Below are 18,744 nucleotides of genomic sequence, written 5' to 3'. Positions count from 1 at the left end.
GTGGCCACCCACCCACCACGTGGAAGACAAGGGATGACCCGAAGTGCGATTCCGGCCAGTGGTCCCAGACAAGGGGACCAGTCGCATCAACCTGCCCTCCAAGATCCACAGCGGGAGGCAGCTCTTTTCCCCACTCGGCACCCAGGGAGGCCATCGAGTGGATAGCCAAACTAGACATCCCATAATAAACCTTTCCCTCAGCATACATAAGGAGTGGTCACGACAGCAAATAACCTCGCAGTTTGAAAACTTCCAATCGACCACCGCCTACCCTTTGTGCTTATTTGTCAGCGTGGGAGAGTGTAATCACTACAGTTGCGGGTGATGAGTGTTTTAAGGCATTTAGAATGACATCTAATTGAGGGTCTGAGAGATTTTCATGCTTGAGATGTGATGAAAAGCCTGAGATACAAATCTAGCTTGTGTCCATCCAGACTTGGGGCTTTGGTCAAGAAGAGCATTTTCAGCTGTGTCACAAATGGTTACTGTCATTAGAGGTGGCAGGGATGGGATAATCTTGAGGGGAATTGAAGACCCTTCAACAGTGCGGCTCAGGTTGCACGAGAGCAATCCATACGAACACCGATGCAGCCAATCTCCAATTCCCACAAACAAATGAGATGCATGACCAATTAATCTGTTTCTCTGCTGGCGTTGTTTTGAGGAACGTTGGCCAGGATAAATCGGGAGGAAGTCCCTGCTCTTCTCCAGACATGGAGGGACGAATGCTAACATTAGGAATAGGAGCAGGAGGAGGCCCTTCGAGCCTGCTCCGCCATTCAACAACATCATGGCTGATCTTCCACTTAGACTCCACTTTCCTGCTCTGTTCCCATATTCCCCCCCCACCCCCCCAACGCCATTCCCTTATGTGTTCAAAAATCTAAAATCGATCTCAGTCTTGAATATACTCAACGACTGAGCATCCACTGCTCTCTGGGGTAGAGAATTCCAAAGATTCACAACCCACTGAGGTTCTCCGCTTCTCAGTCCGAAATGGCCGACCCATTATCCAGAGACTGCGACCCCACTCCCCGCCCGTCGCTCGAGACTCCCCAGCCAGCAGGAGACATCCTCTCAGCATCTATCCTGTCAAATCCCCTCAGAATGTTCTACATTTCAAGGAGACCTCGTCATCCTCCTAAACCCCGCAGCTTACACTTCCATTCGACGCTCAATCTCTCCTCATAGGACACGTTGACATTGTCTGAAGAGCAAAGAGTTCTCCCATTGAGGGATGAACGTTGGCCAGGTCATGGGGAGAATATCCCACTCTCATCCCCCCAAAAAAGTGCACGGGAGACAAGATTGAACGTCTCCTCTGAAAGGTTGCACCTCCATAAATGCAGCACGCCTTCACAACTGCACTTAAGTATTATCCGAGATTGTGTGTTCAGACCCAGGCGTTACTGTCCACTGATATTATGACAGCAGCTCCCAATTCCAACACACCGGTCGGCATTGCACTCTCACTGGCTAGTCTTAACAGTGCTGGCAACATGACGCAGACTGAGAGACCCAGCATAGACTAGATTTTCAAATACAGAAACACTGAACCTCAACAGCTCTGCTGACCAAGTGAGATAGTGTACATGGTAAAAAGACAAGGGACTTGCATTTCTATCGAGCTTTTCGCAATCTCAGGACATCCCAAAAGCGCTTTACAGCGAAAGAAGTGCTTTTTTTTTTGGAAGTGTGGTCATTGTTGTAATGTAGGAAACACAGCAAGATCCCACAGACAGCAATGTGATAATGGCCCAGATCATTTTTTTTTTTTAAAGTGATGTTGTTTGAGGCATAAATACTGGCCCCAGGACACCGGGGAGAACTCCCCGCTGCTCTCCTTCCAATAGCGGCCGTGGGATCTTTTACATCCACCTGAGGGGGGGCCTCGGCTCAACGTCTCATCCTGAAAGACGGCACCTCCGACAGTGCGGCACTCCCTCAGGACCGACGCTGGGAGTGTCGGCCTGGATTTATTTGGTGCTCACGTCTCTGGAGTGGGGTTCGAACCCCACCACCTTCAGGAGGTGAGGGTGCTACCCCAAGCCACATCAGACTCCCCAAAAGCACTTCAAGATAATCTTCCAATGTTAAAAAAAGCGTATTGGCTCAGGTTTCCCCTGCGGCATACTGGTACCAGTAGACTAAATAAGCACAGCAAGCACAGTGATTTATTGACAGCTTGCTGCCAGCCCTGTGATTACTTTATAATTTGAGAGTTCATGGAAAATAAACCATTAATAAAATCTCTTTAAACCATAGAGCAAAATCCTGACGTTCGCCCAGTAAATATAAGTGCCATTAAAGGCATTGGGTCACCTGGACCAGTGTGAAGACCGACATAAGCACCAAAAAAACAGAATTCAGCTTCTTCCAGATGCCCTTATGTATAAAGAATAATAAGAACCAGTAACAAGGATGCAACTGTAACAGCAACTTGCCTCCTCTCTCTCTCACCCCAGGTTTCCCACTGTCCTACCCAAGGACTGAGAGAAACCACATCTCTCCCTTCCCACAGCCCAGAACAACAACTTGCATTTATAGAGCGTTTTTAACGTAGCAGAATGTCCCAAGGCACTTCACAGGAGTGTTCGCAAACAAAATTTGACAACAAGCCACTGGAGGAGATGTTAGCAGAGAGAGAGAGAGAGAGAGAAAGAGAAAGAGGCAGAGAGGTTTAAGGAGGGAATTCCAGAGCTTAGGGCCCCCCAGGCAGCTGAAGGCACGGCCGCCAATGGTGGAGCGATGGGAATTGGGGGATACGCGAGGGGCCGGAATTGGAGGAGCGCAGAGATCTCGGAGGGTTGCAGGAGGTTACAGAGATAGGGAGGTGGGGTAAAGACACGGAGGGATTTGAACACGAGAATGAGAATTTTAAATTTGATGCGTTGTCGGACCGGGAGCCAGTATAGGTCAGGGAGCGCAGTGTGGGGGGGAGGGGGGGAGGTTAATGGGTGAATAGGACTTTGCGCGAGTTAGGATACGGGACAGCTTTCCAGTTCAATTCTTGCTCTGTTCCAAATAAGCCGACTTCGGCTAAGGTGCCGATTTGTCGATGCAGTATCCTTAGAGTTGATGTGGGGGTGGCAGAAGAGGGAGAGGGAGGGCCCAAACAAAATTATCACTCAAGATTCCTGCTCCTGACTGCTCTCCGGGGACCCCTGCTGGAAAGCGCATTAGTGTGGGCATGTGAAAGATCAGGATTCAGCTCAGCTGCGATGCCCCATGCAGGTGACTAGCCTGGTCAAGACTCCTCGTTTAGGCTCAGGCACAAAAGAGCAGCTACTTGGGCAAGGTACCCAGAGGCTCCAGGAGAGAAAGAAATTGGCCAATAATGAAAGGAAAAAAAAAAAAAACGATGACTGATGGGACAGGGAAGAGTCTGACGCAGTACAAGTTAGAGCTGGCTGCAAGTTAAAGGATGATGCTTTAAGTCGGATTCAGGAATAGCTCGTGCTGTACACACCGAGCCAGGATATGCAGTGCCGGCAGTCTCTCAGACTCCAGAGCTGTCAGCCATTCCATCACAAGATGCCTTTATTTTTGGCGGAGGTTCAGCTCCAAACTTCACTCCCACTCCGCACAGAGGAGCTGCCACTGGAAGTAATCGGGCCTTTTAACAAACCTGTTCCACGCCGATCGGTGAATAACTGCGGCACTCGGGGGTCAGTCGGCCAGGTCACTTCCCGCCCGAGCAGGCAAGGTACCCCCCCGCGGGCCCCATGTTCTACGCAGGGGTTCGTGGTGGGAGGTGCAATTAAGACTCCGCCGAGGGCACGCGCCGGAGAATGCGAGCGGGTGAGATCGTCCGAGAGTGGAGTGCGCGTACCTCAGGCGATAACAGGTCCAGGTTAAGGATGTGACGTGACCCTTCCACCACCCCCCCACCCCCCCTCAATACAGGAACAAGCTCCTTCGGAAAAGGAGGGGAGAAATGAGAGGGCATGGGGAGAAAAGCGTTCCCTCCTGGACAGGAAGAGTCACAATTCCGGACAACCCATTCTCGAGCCTCGACACCACACACCACTTCCTGCCCTTCCTTCTCCAATAGCTCACAGTCCAACCTTCAAACTGCAGGCAACGGTTCGACATTTTCCCACTGGTTCGAGCAGTGCATACCAGTGGGAGCAAGTTATCCTGCACGGTGTGCAATGTTCGCAAAGTAGGGCAAAGGCAGGATATTGCACTGGACTGTTTAGTTGCAGTTGTGGTGCTGGAATATCCAACGTCTGATGACCGACAAACAGTTCAGCAAAATTGTTGGCAATTGTCCTGGGGCCTGTTTGACCAGATCATGTGTTTCTCTTTTATTTTGTAGTGATGCTGATTGAGGGCTAAATATTGGCCCCAGGACACGGGGAGAACTTCTCCACCACCAACCCCCCCCCCCACCCCCCATCACCGCCCCCACTCTTCTTCCAATAGTGGCTGTGGGATCTTTTACACCCACCTGAGGGTGAAAGTGGGGCCCTTGGTTTAACATCTCAGTTAAAAAGACAGCACCTCCAACAGCACGCCCTCAGTAGTGGCCGAGGGCGATTCAGGCTCGGTTTTGTGCTTAAAACCGGAGCGGAGTGAGCGAACAAAACCCTTCAAGATCTCTGTGCTCCTCCAGTTCCGGCCTCTTGAGCACCTCCCCCCACCACCCCCCCCCACGCCCGATTCCCATCGCTCCACCATTGGAGGCCGTGCCTTCAGCTGCCCAAGCTCTGGAATTCCCTCCCTAAACCTCTCCGCCTCTCTCCTCCTTAAAACCGACCTATTTGACCGAACCTTTGGTCGCCCGTCCCCCCATATCTCCTGATGGGGCTCGGTGTCACACGATGCTTCATAACGCTGCTGTGAAGCGCCTTCATGACATTTTACGAAGTCAAAGATGCTACCCAAATGCAAACTCCTGCTGCTGCTGTATTCAGAACGGCTAATGTAAAAAAGGCTTGCATTTCTATAGCACCTTTCACAACCTCAAGACGTTCCCAAAGTGCTTTACAGCCAATGAAGTGCTTTGTTTTTTTTTTGGTGGGGTGGGGTGGAAGTATGGTAAACAGTTGTAATGACTGGAGCAATGTACAATCCACTCAGGATGGGCTTATAGTTAAAAAAAAATCAAACTGCAGCTGCAAAAGTGAAACCCCTCCAATGGCAGCTTTCAATGAAACAGGCCTGTCGGTCAATATTAAACCCTCAATGAACCACAGCAGCTATCAGACATAGGTGTGCAGACGAGGGGCAGGCCTGGAACGCAAATTTCGAGCTGACCCGTGCAATATTCTATTTGAAATAATTACTAGCCCACCCGCCCACCCTCAAACCCCTTTCCGAAGCTGTATCCTCCTCTCCTGCGGGCACTGACGCTTGCTGGGGATGGGGGTGCGGGTCACCCCCGACCGGAACCTTTAGCCCACCCCCCGCCCCAGATCAGAGGCGAGGCGGGGCAGCCTTTCGACAACGTGGGGCTTCACCGGACAGTTCCACGGCGTCCAACTGGAGTCGCCGCTGGGTGGCGAGTGGGAACTATCCCCAATTTTCATCAGTAATCGGGGAGGGAGGGGAAAAACCAGAATCGAACCCGGGACGTTCCTGTTTATGGCACAGCACCACGCCGGGGAGGGGCAGGAGATCAAAATTCAACGTTTGCACACCAGTTAAATTCTCTCTCCAGTCCTTCAGCAAGTCTGGCTCTCTGCTCCTCAAAAAAAAACAGAATGCGCTTGGCTGCATTGGAGAAAATGGAACTCCTCCCCCCTCCCCACCCACCCCCACCAGCAGAACTACAGTGCTGTCAGGAGTCACAGATCAAAGGCACTTCCAGCTTCTGATGTGGGTTTCAGCTCTTTAACAGATCCATATGGAGCTCATAAAAATTAGCCCGTGGAATGTCAGAGGGATGCTTCATTACAGAAAGCTGTGAAATACCCAGTGTAGAATTTATCTTTAAACTCACTCCACTGGAGAGCCATTCCATTGTTATAAAATTCTTTAATTGTTTTTTTCCCCCCCCCCACCCCACCCCTTCATCAGCTTACTCCCCTCTCTTCTACCAGCAGAGCCACCGTGCCAGAGCGTCGAGCCTAAGAATCATAAACTTTCTATGACTCGAAGACACAGAAAGAGGCCACTCGGCCAGTCTTGTCTGCGCCGGCCGAGGGAAAAAAAAAAATCCACCCGTTCGAATCCCACCTTGCTGCATTTGGTCCGTAGCCCCTGCAGCTTACGGCACTTTTGAGGTCCATTTCCAGACTCCTTCTGAAAGAACGAGTTGAGGGTTTCTACCTCAACTGCCCTTTCCGGCAGCGGGTTCCAGGCCCCCAGACGGCTGGCATCGGCTGGCTATTGAACTGCAGTGGGTGTCACAGCCAGGCCCATTACACTTGGGGGGGGGGGGGGGGGGGGGGAGGAACTCCTCCCCCCCGCCCCCGAAGTGAAACTATACGACTGCCACTCTCCGTTAACTCAACCTTGGGTGGTAGAGGAGCCTGGTCTGCGCACTGCCATGAGAAGATCAAGAAAGCCCCAAAACATTCCCTCTTCCAATCTAGTGTAGAGAGCAAGGCAAGACTGAGATTTGACTGGGCACATTCCCCCATTTCATAACTAGCACTGACTGTATCATCATACATAGCAAAGGGGATTATATGCACTTTGCAGGAGGAAGTTGAGGGACCTTGCAGCGCACGTCCACAGGTCCCTGAAGATAGCAGGACAGGTCGGTCAGGTGGTTAAGGCAGCATGTGGAATCCTTTCCTTTATTAGCCGAGGCATAGAATATGAGAGCAGGGAGGTTCTGCTGGAACTGCATAAATCATTGGTTAGGCCACAACTTGAGTACTGTGTGCAGTTCTGGTCACCTCATCACAGAAAAGATGTAATTGCATTAGCGAGGGAAGAGAGATTTACAAGGATGTTGCCAGGACTGGAAAAATGCAGCTATGAGGAAAGATTGGATAGGCTGGGGTTGTTCTACTTGGAGCAGAGGAGGCTGAGGGGAGTTTTGATTGAAATGTACAAAACTGAGAGGGGCCGGGACAGAGTGGAGACGAAGGGCCTATATACCTCAGCAGAGTGGTCGGTGACGAGGGGGCAGGAGGGGGTGCGGGCTTGGAGAGGAATTTGTTTTCCACCTCACTTCAGGTGCCCGCTTTAGCTCAGTGGGTAGCAATCTCGCCTCTGGACTCAAACCGCTGGGTTCGAGCAATTTCACTCCAGAGACTTAAGCACGAAAATGCAGGCCGACACTCCCGGTGCCAGCACTGAGGGGGTGCTGCACTGTCAGAGGTGCCGTCTTTCAGGTGAGACGTCACCCCCCGCTGCCCTCTCAGGTGAACATAAAAGATCCCATGTTTCGAAGAAGAGCAAAGGAGTTCTCCCCAGTGTCCTGGGGCCAGTATTTACCCCTCAACCAATATCACTTCAAAAAAAACCCTCATCGTTATCGCATTGCGGTTTGTGGGAGCTTGCGGTGTGTAAGTTGGCTGCTGTGTTTACTATATAATGTGATTACACTTCAAAAAGTACTTCACTGGTTGCAAAGTGCGTTGGGATGTCTGGAAGTTGGAGGGGAGGTAGTGACATCGTGGTAATACCACTGGAAGAACAATTCAGAGGCCCAGGCTAAAGCTCTGGGTACATGGCTTCGAGTCCCACCATGGCAGACGGTGAAATTTGAATTCAATTAATAAAAATATGGAATTGAAACGTGAAACCACTGTCGATTGTCGTAAAAACCCATCGGGTTCACTAATGTCCTTTAGGGATCTGCTGTCCTTACCTGGTCTGGCCTACATGTGACTGCAGACCCACAGCAATGTGGTCGACTCTTATATGGCTTGCTGGGCCATTTCAGAGGGCACTCAGTTCAAGGAGCAATTAGGGATGGGCAACAAATGCTGGCCGAGCCAGCGACACCCACACCCCATGAACGAATATTTTTTTAAAAACGAAAGGCGCTACAGAAATGCAAGTCTTTCTTTACACGGCACTTGGGGCAGATAGCAGAGGGAGCCCAGTGTCAGCAGGAAAAACTAATGCACAATTCATCTGGGCCCCACTCATGAGGAGACAAAGAGAGGTTTAGTACAATTAAAAAATGTGCAAAAAATGTGTGAGCATTTGGGTCATTAAGCTGCATATAGTGGCTGCAAAATTACAATATTAAAATAAACTCATGTGTCACAGGGACACGCAAAACACAAATGGTGAAAATATTTGGCTTTGTCCCAAGAAGGTGTAGTGTGTTTGTGAGTTGGGTGTTCGAGAGATAGATAGAGAGAGAGAGAGAGAGAGAGAGAGAGAGAGAGAGAGAGAGAGAGAGAGAGAGAAAAAACACATGTCAGATTCCTCTGGGCAAAGTTGACAGAGTTGCTTTACCACTTGTGACCCTTAACCTAATAATGCGCAATTTTTACCCTGCTGAATAAACAGTGACTCCGTACAGTTACACTGAGTAACCCTTACCCTGCTGAATAAACAGTGACTCTGCACAGTTACACTGAGTAACCCTTACCCTGCTGAATAAACAGTGACTCCGTACAGTTACACTGAGTAACACTTTCCCTGCTGAATAAACAGTGACTCTGTACAGTTACACTGAGTAACCCTTACCCTGCTGAATAAACAGTGACTCCACACAGTTACACTGAGTAACCCTTACCCTGCTGAATAAACAGTGACTCTGTACAGTTACCTGAGTAACCCTTACCCTGCTGAATAAACAGTGACTCTGTACAGTTACACTGAGTAACCCTTACCCTGCTGAATAAACAGTGACTCTGTACAGTTACACTGAGTAACCCTTACCCTGCTGAATAAACAGTGACTCTGCACAGTTACACTGAGTAACCCTTACCCTGCTGAATAAACAGTGACTCCGCACAGTTACACTGAGTAACCCTTACCCTGCTGAATAAACAGTGACTCTGTACAGTTACACTGAGTAACCCTTACCCTGCTGAATAAACAGTGACTCTGCACAGTTTAGGGAGAAATTTAGAGAGCTAGGGGAAAGAGCAGGGGTGGGGTGGGGAGTGTGACTAATAGATAGCTCTTTCCAAGAACCAACACACACACACACAATGGGCCAAATTCTGTGATCCACACAGAGAATAATCCTTACCCTGCTCAATAAACAGTGACTCTGCACAGTTACACTGAGTAACCCTTACCCTGCCGAATAAACAGGGACTCTGGACTCAGCTCAGTACAGGGAATGTATCTGTTCCTACTCTACATGCCAGGTCAATACCTGGGCAGACACTTGCTCCAGTAGTTTACCAGCTCTTCCAAAAGCCTGCAGAAAGCATCTGGATTTATTTCTGTCATGTGGCTGTGTGGCACACTGCCCAAAGTGGAACTGAGCCGTACACAGTGGGAAGAAATGCTGGGTCTGGCGAGTCAGCTGATCCCAGCCACCAAACAGCAGGCGTTCTCCTTGGGATCCTGACTTGCGCCCGGGCATCCCTCCACGATTACTGGCTGTCCCCTTCCACCCAACCGGCTGCGTTTCAAGTGCGAGCACCGATTAGCAAGAATGCTGGCAGGCTATTCGACTTCAGGAGGCATCACCCGCTCTCCTGGCCGGCCTCCCCTCTGCTCCCCTTCATAAGCTTGAACTTGGTGTATAAGCATGTAAAGGGTTAACACTGAAGAGGGAGAGAGAGACCCCTCCCACTGTACAAGCGATGACATAGCAGTCACGAGATAGGCTCGAGAGGAAGAAGGTTTTTCACCATGAAGAATGCTCGCTTCGGCGGCTTGTGGAGAGTGTGTAAAGTAACTGTAAATAATAAAGAATTGTTAGTTGACCTTTCCCGGAGTCTAAGACTTCCTCTAGAGCATCGTACAACACTACGAATACAAACCCAACGAAGCAACAGAACCCACCTAAAAGTCTGCTGTCCTGTATCCCATCTCACTTCTAAGTCCCCTTCACCCATCACCCACTCTGCGTTCACTGACCTACACTGACAACAGGTCCTCAAACACCTCCATTTTAAAATTCTCATCCTCGTTTTCAAATCAGTCCACAGCCCCACGCCCCCCTCCCTATCTCTGTGACCTCCTCCAGCCCATTACAACCCTCCAAGATCTCTGTGCACCTCCAATTCCGACCTCCCGCCCATCCCCCCCGATTCCCATCGCTCCACCATTGGCGGCCGTGCCTTCAGCTGCCTGGGGGGCCCTGAGCTCTGGAATTCCCTCCCTAAACCTCTCCACCTCTCTCTCTCTCTCCTCCTTTAAGACGCTCCTTAAAACCGACCTCTTTGACCGAGCTTTTGGTCGTCTGTCCCCCAATATCTCCTTTTGAGGGTTGGGGTCAAATTTTGTTTGATAAAAGCTCCTGTGAAGTCCATGAGGAGACTCTAGGACACGACGTCCAGTCTTTTGGTCTTCACAGGCCTCCTGGGTCATATAGAAAGTTTCAATCCTTGTCCCCATTAATCCCCAGATATGTTCATGGAATGATGCAGCGCAGGAGGCCATTCGGCCCATCGTGCCTGTGCAGGCTCTTTGAAAGAGCTATCCAATTAGTCCCCACTCCCCTGCATAGTTTTCCCCTTCCAGTATTTATCCAATTGCCCTTTCTGAAAGTTACTATTGAATCTGCTTCCACCGCCCTTTCAGGCAGCGCGTTCCAGATCACAACAACTCACTGCGTTAAAAATAAAATTCTCCTCCTCTCCCCCCCTCTGGTTCTTAAATCTGTGTCCCTTGGTTACCGACCCTCCTGCCACTGGAAACAGTTTCTCCTTATTTACTCCATCAAAACCCTTCCTGATTTTGAACGCCCCGATTAAATCTCCCCCTTAACCTTCTCTGCTCTAAGGAGAACAATCCCAGCGTCTCCCAATCTCTCCACATTAACTGAAGTCCCTCATCCCTGGTACCATTCTAGTAAATCTCCTCTGCAGGCTTCCCAAGGCCTCGATAGCCTTATGGATGGCAACAGATCTTGGAGTCCCTGATTTAGGGTTTCTCCATGGATGAGGTAATAATTACTAGGTACACCCCCTCTCCAAAATCCCCAGGACCATGAAATCCAAACAGCAAGGGGAGTTATCTTTGTGGGAATTCACAGGGCTCGGAGCCTCTTAGCAACCCAAGGGGCTTGGCAGGAAGAATAAAAATATAAGCATATCATCTAAATGGTGAGAGATTGTAGAGGTCTGAGATGCAGAGGGATCTGGGTGTCCTAGTGCATGAATCTCAAAAGGTTAGTCTGCAGGTACAGCAAATAATTAGGGAAGCTAGTAGAAGGTTATCGTTTATCGCAAAGTGAATGGAATACAAAAGTAGGGAGGTTATGCTTCAGTTATACAGGGTATCGGTGAGACCACATCTGGAGTACTGTGTACAGTACTGGTCTCTTTATTTTAAGGAAGGATGTAAATGTGTTGGAAGCAGTTCAGAGAAGGTTTACTAGACTAATACCTGGAATGGGCGGGCTGTCTTATGAGGAAAGATTGGACAGGCTAGGCTTGTATCCGCTGGAATTTAAAGAGTCAGAGGCGACTTGATTGATCCTGAGGAGTCTTGACAGGGTGGATGTGGAAAGGATGTTTCCTCGTGCGGGCGAATCTAGAATTAGGGGTCACTGTTTAAAAATAAGGGGTCGCCCACTTAAGAGATGAGGAGAAATTTATTCTCTCAGAGGGTCGTGTGTCTTTGGAGTTCTCTTCCTCAAAAGGCGGAGGAAGCAGAGTTTTTGAATATTTTTAAGGTAGATAGATTCTTGATAAGCGAGGGGGTAGGTGGTTATCGGGGGTAGGTGGGAATGTGGAGTTGAGGTTACAATCAGATCAGCCATGATCTTGATGAATGGCGGAGCAGGCTCGAGGGGCCGACTCCTGCTCCTAATTTGTCTGTTCGTATGTTCGCATAGCTCCTGTCCTGGCCACTGGACGTCCCTTCCAGCCAACGAGCCATTTTGAAGTGTGGTCACTGGTGTAATGTAGGAAACACAGCAGAGAATTTGTGCACAGCAAGCTCCCGTAGACAGCAATGTGAAGACTTTCTTTCATACGATTTAGAGATACCCCCCTTGACAATCAGGATCGGGTGGGGGGAGGCGGTGGAGAGCAGCAAGACAGCGCCCTACTTTTAGCCTCAGCAGAACCTGGTAAATCAGTCAGGGTTCCCTTTTTGCTGATCGGTGATTCCCGCTGGGAGCGGGCGGTGGGCGAGGACCGGAGTGCGATGCCTCACACAGTCGAATAGCCAACTGACAACGGGCTCCCAGGTGAAGAATTGGGGAGGTAGCAGAGAGAGTGTTTGGTGGGGTGGTGCAGGAGGGGGCGGTGGTGCGGGGGGGGGGGGGGGTGGGGGTGGGGGATCATTGCCTTCAACAACAAAGTGTAAAGGAGCTAAACTTTCAATGGTCACCTCAGGCACTCTTAGACTTACAAACACCACTAACCTCGTACCTCCAGCTTAGCCACAGAGTTACGGACATGATTTAATTGGCAGCAAGAATGGGGGCAGGTGGGTTGGGGTGGGGGGGGGGGGGGATAGAAGGGAATGGGATAGCGAGCTTCATTGATTTATTGTACTTCTGCGGAAGAGAAGCAGCAAATGTAAAACTTTAATAAAGAGATTAATTAAAAAAGAGGGTGCAACACAGCTGTGCCACACCAGCATGGTGTCTCGGTCATCAATGGACTCATTAAAATAGAAAAATGAGCATTTAATGCAAATAAAAGAACAGGCATTTGTGGAATGCCAAATCCCATCGCTCTCTCCTCTCTCCAGTAGTGCTGTTTGGTTTGAGTCAAGTGCAGGCCCAGACCGGGTAAGGATGGTAGGTTTTGTTCCCTAAAAGGTTGGGTTTTTAAACTGCAATCCGACAAAATCGCAGGGCAAGAGCAGGCACAGGAATGAGGAGCCCAATGGCCCTTTCCTGTGTGGTATGACTATTACGGTGTTAACAGCGTTATTTAAAAAAAAAACATCCAGGCCTCTAGATTAATAATCCAGCAACATAACCACCATGCCACTCTAGGTATCACCCCTTCATGCAAAAGGATGGTAGGATGCAAAGGCAGCTTTTTGGAGTTAACCCATAATCTTACTGAATGGCAGAACAGGCTTGAGGGGCTGAATGGCCTCCTCGTGTTGCTGTGGTGCTACCCTGAAGCACTGTACGCTTCAAAAGTACTTCATTGGATGTAGTCGTTGTAGGCAACTCGGCAGCCAATTGGCGCACAGCAAGCTCCCACAAACATCGACGTGATGAGCAGATAATCTGCTTCAACGATGTCGCTCGAGGGATTAACATTGCCCCCAGGGAACAAGGGAGAAGAGCAGGGCACGTCCTCCCAACAGCGGTCCTGGGAGCTTTTACATCCACCCGAGCGCGCGGACTGGGGGGGGGGGGGGGGGGGGGGGGGGGGCGCCTCGGTTTAACGTCTCATCCTGAAAGACGGCACCTCCGACAGTGCTGCACTCCCTCAGTACTGGCACTGGGAGAGTCAGCCTGGATTATGGGGCCTTGGTTTGCGAAGTTGGGGGGTTGGGGGGGGAGGGGGCTCGATCCCGCGACCTTCTGGTTCGGGGGCGAGCGTTACCCACTGTGCCACGGCTGTGGGAACCCTATCTGCACAAGGCGGTCAAATGGCTCCAGGGGAAGCAGGAGAAGAAAAAGCCATGCCTTAACAGCAAAAGAACCCTGTCAAGCTGATGTCCCCTCCGTCTTTTGTCGAGTGGGCCGATCTCGGGCTGAGGCAGTAAAATAGGGAGAAGTGGGGAGAGAGAAAGAGGGGAGGGCTGGAAAGCAACACTTGGCTTCAGTGACGATGCAGAGGGACCAGCCGAGTGAAACCCAGCGAGATGCTACCTCTGGAGGGGATGGGACGCAGTCTGGAGGTGAAATAACCCCTCCCCCCACCGACGTGAGGGTGAGATACTGAAAAGAGTTAAAAATCGCGACTGCAACAAAACTTCCTGGCGAATATGAAATCAGGAAGAGAGTCCAGACGTTGAAAGAAATTCAAGCAGAGACTCAAACATTACACGAAATCTAATTAAATCCAGATCTTTCGGAGTCTGATTCTACACCCCCCCCCTCCCTCCGCCCCCTCCCCACAAGATGCTTGGCTGGATTCACAGCCCCTACTTGCCTTTGATGTTTAAAAACCCCTTTGCACGCACGGCCCTGTTCACACTATAAATAAATTCCCAATGTGCTTCTGCTAACAGGATGGTAACTTGAAACATTTCTCTTTCAAGCTTTTGAACATTTAAAAAAAAAAATATATTCACGATTCTGCCCCCCGCAAACTTGGAAAAGTCCGAAGAAGAGCTGCATTCACATAGCGCCTCGTCACAGGCGCAGAGACATCCTCCGCCGTTCGAAGGGACTGGTTCTTGCGGAAGCAGACTTGGCAGTGATTTACCTCACAGCAAAAATCACACAAACAGAACAAGCAGTTAACCGCGGATTTATTCAGTGGTCGAGGGATAAATGTTGGCCTCAGGACACTGGGGAGAACTCACTCTCTTCCACACCCCCCCCCCACCACCCCCCACCCACCCCCCGCAACATGACTCCACGTAACTCCACACCCCCCCGCAACATGACTCCACGTAACTCCACACCCACAGCAACGTGGGTGGCTCTTAACTGTCCTCTGAAATGGCCGCGCGAGCTACTCAGTTTAAGGGCCATTAGGGATGGGTAACAAATGCTGTCCTAGCCAGTGCTGCCCACATCCCAATAAAGAACAAAAAAAAGGTTCCGGAGTTGGGACAACAACAGCTTACGAGTCATAGAGTCGTACAGCACAGAAACAGGCCCCTCAGCCCATCATGTCTGTGCCAGCCATCAAGCACCTGACTATTCTAATCCCATCTTCCATCACTGGGCCTGTAAGCCTTGTAAGCTTTGGCGGTTCAAGTGCTCATCGAAATACTTCTTCAGCCAGTGCGTTCCAGATTCCAACCACCCTCTGGTGAAAATCTTTTTCCTCAAATCCCCTCTTAACCTCCTGCCCCTTATTTTAAATCTATGCCCACCTGGTCATTGACCCCTCCGCTAAGGAAAAAGTTTCTTCCGATCGAACCTAGCGATGCCCTTCATAATTTTGTAAAACTCAATCATGTCCCCCCTCAGCCTTCTCTGCTCTAAGAGAAACAACCCTAGCCTATCCAGTCTCTCTCATAGCTGAAATGCTCCAGCCCAGGCAACATCTGGTGAATCTCCGCTGCACCCTCTCCAGTGCAATCACATCCTTCCTATAGTGTGGTGACCAGAACTGTACACAGTACTCCAGCTGTGGCCTAACTAGCATTTTATACAGCTCCATCATAACCTCTCTGCTCTTATATTCTATGCCTCGGCTAATAAAGTCAAGTATCCCATATGCCTTCCTAACCACCTTATCTACCTGTGCTGCTGCCTTCAGTGATCTATGGACAAGTACACCAAGGTCCCTCTGACCTTCTGCACTTCCTAGGGTCCGACCATCCATTGTATATTCCCTTGCCCTTGTTAGTCCTCCCAAAATGCATCACCTCACACTTCTCAGGATTAAATTCCATTTGCCACTGCTCCGCCCATCTTACCAGCCTATCTAGATTAGATTAGATTAGATTAGAGATACAGCACCTGAAACAGGCCCTTCGGCCCACCGAGTCTGTGCCGAACATCAACCACCCATTTATACTAATCCTACACTAATTCCATATTCCTACCACATCCCCACCTGTCCCTATATTTCCCTACCACCTACCTACACTAGTGACAATTTATAATGGCCAATTTACCTATCAACCTGCAAGTCTTTTGGCTCGTGGGAGGAAACCGGAGCACCTGGAGAAACCCACGCAGACACAGGGAGAACTTGCAAACTCCACACAGGCAGGACCCGGAATCGAACCCGGGTCCCTGGAGCTGTGAGGCTGCGGTGCTAACCACTGCGCCACTGTGCCGCCCTCAGGCTTTCTCCTCACTATTTACGACACCACCAATTTTCGTGTCATCCGCTAACTTACTGATCATACCTCCCTATATTCACGTCTAAATCATTAATGTACACGACAAACAGCAAGGGTCCCAGCACCGATCCCTGCGGTACACCACTGGCCACAGGTTTCCCACTCGCAAAAACAATCCTCGACCATCACCCTCTGCCTCCTGCCACTAAGCCAATTTTGGATCCAATTTGCCAAATTGCCCTGGATCCCATGCGGGACCTTATCAAAAGCCTGACTGAAGTCCATGTAGACTACATCAACTGCTTTCCCCTCATCTACACATCTAGTCACCTCCTCGAAAAATTTAATCAAGTTAGTTAGACACGATCTCCCCCTGAAAGCCATTTATTTTCCAACACCGAGCCACATCAGGAGATATTAGGGACAGGTGACCCCAAAGCTCGGTCAAAGAGGTCGGTTTTCAAGGAGCGTCTTAAAAGGATAGAGAGAGAGACGGAGAGAGACGGAGAGAGACGGAGAGAGACGGAGAGAGACGGAGAGAGACGGAGAGAGACGGAGAGAGACGGAGAGAGACGGAGAGAGACGGAGAGAGACGGAGAGAGACGGAGAGAGACGGAGAGAGACGGAGAGAGACGAGAGGTTTAGGGAGGAATTCCAGAGCTTAGGGCCCCCAGGCAGCTGAAGGCACGGCCGCCAATGGTGGGCCGATGGAATCGGGGGACGTGCGAGAGGCCGGAATTGGAGAGGGCAGGGATCTCGGAGGGTTGTAGGGACTGGAGGAGGTTAAAGAGATGGGGGAGATGAGAAAAGAAGGGGTTTGAAACAAGGATGAGAATTTTCAAATCATGCCCTACTCCTCCCACTGCGACTCACTGTTAAGTGCTCGTTTTCATAGGCGGGGGCAGGTGGGGGGTGGGGTTTCCACTGCAATGTGGGAACAGATGAGGACAGATGTGCCAATCCTGGTCACTCAGCTGGGTGCCTGTAGAAGTGGGTTGCTTATGCTTTGGATGCAGTGGAGAAGAGATAGCTATTGACCCCTGATGGCTTTTCCTTCCCCTCGCAGTGCAGCTAACGAATCGAGTAAAAGACCAAAACGAACTGCAAACCCATTCAAAGACACAGAGCTAGAGTTTGCTCCCTTTGAACGATTTTGCACTGAAGAAGCGAGGGACGTTAGTGCTTGTGAATGGAACACGTTCAAGTCCTCACGTCAGGCTGGGGACAGCACAGCCAAACCCAGTATTAACTGCCTCCCCCTCTACACTGCCCAGCCCTAAATCTCACAATGCGGCTTTTGTCAACACCGGCCATCCAATACACTAGGACGAGACTGCACTTATTGCTGAGCGGGAGATCATTTTGTTCTTTGCAGAGCCGAAAACAGATCGAGACTGACAGAATGAGGACTGGCGACTGGTCTGACGCAGTGCGGGGAAGGTCGTCACCCGCAGAGTTGTGCCCGGCATGTGCGTTCAGGACAGGCGAAGGAGACAAAAAAATAAAATTCTCCTTTCCATGTTTCCTGCTCTGTACACCCAAATTATTGAGTCTGTGGGATCTTGCTGTGCGTGAACTGGGTTGTTGCGTTTCCTACGTTACAACAGTGACTACACTTCAGAAAGGACTACATTGGCTGTAAAGCATATGGCACTTCCTGAAGTCACGAAAGGCGCTAGAGAAATGCAAGTCTTTTTTTTTAATCATTCGTTCATGCGCTGTGTCAAGGCCAGCACTTATTGCCCATCCTGAGAAGGTGGTGGTGAGCTGCCTTCTTGAACCGCTGCAGTCCTTGTGGGTAGGTACACCCACAGTGCTGTTAGGGAGGGAGTTCCAGGATTTTGACCCAGCGACAGTGAAGGAACGGCCGATATAGTTCCAAGTCAGGATGGTGTGCGACTTGGAGGGAACTTGCAGCTGGTGGTGTTCCCATGCGTTTGCTGCCCTTGACCTTCTAGGTGGTAAAGGTCGTGGGTTTGGAAGGTGCTGTCGAAGAGCCTTGGTGAGTTGCTGCAGTGCATCTTGTAGATGGTACACACTGCTGCCACTGTGTGTCGGTGGTGGAGGGAGTGACTGCTTGTGGATGGCGTACCGATCAAGCGGGCTGCTTTGTCCTGGATGGTGTCGAGCTTCTTGAGTGTTGTTGGAGCTGCACCCATCCAGGCAAGTGGAGAGTATTCCATCACACTCCTGACTTGTGCCTTGTAGATGGTGGATTAAAGGATTCGATCGGGTAGATAGAGAGAAACTATTTCCTCTGGTGGTGGTGGTGGGTTTGAAACCAGAACAAGGGGGCAGAACCTTAAAATTAGAGCCAGGAACACTCTCTCCGAATAAGCTGTTGAGGCAGTGGGGGGGGGGGGGGGGAAGTCAATTTGAAAACTGAGTGATAGACTTTTGTTGGGTTAAGGGTTACAGAACCAAGGAGGGGAGATGGCGTTATGATACAGCTCAGCCCTGATCTAAATGAATGGCAGAACAGGTTCGAGGGGGTGAATAGCCTCCCCTTGTTCTTTCTTCACCATAAGCTGCCGACATAATTCCACATCCCAGTCAAAGCAACACGATTCTGTACCTCGTTCAAAGAAATCTGTTGACTAGTTTTTTTTTAAAAAAGAGGAGAAATTTACAGTTGCTAATTGGCTGGGTGGCTGCACATTTCACAGTGTCACCACCACCACCACCCCCACAATCCCCAACGTTGCCAGGTACCACCTCGACCATACTGCTCCAGTCAGGGCACCGAATGGATGGATGCCAACACTGGAGCTGGCGGAGACAATTTGGGATCATCCCGGATAGATTCGTAAGGAA

The 18,744-nt window shown here is 50.2% G+C and overlaps 1 protein-coding gene across 3 annotated transcripts in view; it reads right to left on the bottom strand.

Moving 5' to 3' along the window:
- The window catches only part of LOC137356843 (transcription factor 12-like), a 96,944-nt gene that overhangs the window by 55,548 nt on the left and 22,652 nt on the right, over positions 1-18,744 (bottom strand). Inside the window, exon 1 of one of the 3 annotated variants that reach the window (XM_068022678.1) lies at positions 14,257-14,338. The exons of the other annotated variants lie outside the window; for them this stretch is intronic. The gene's annotated coding sequence lies outside the window, so the exon portion shown is untranslated. Of the gene's footprint in view, positions 1-14,256; positions 14,339-18,744 lie in introns of those variants that run through there. 3 annotated transcript variants of the gene reach the window in all.

The sequence above is a fragment of the Heterodontus francisci genome, chromosome 46 (assembly GCF_036365525.1).
Source record: "Heterodontus francisci isolate sHetFra1 chromosome 46, sHetFra1.hap1, whole genome shotgun sequence".
NCBI lineage: Eukaryota > Metazoa > Chordata > Chondrichthyes > Heterodontiformes > Heterodontidae > Heterodontus > Heterodontus francisci.
Note: the sequence above shows the minus strand (reverse complement) of the source record. Positions and strands in the feature narration are given on the sequence as shown.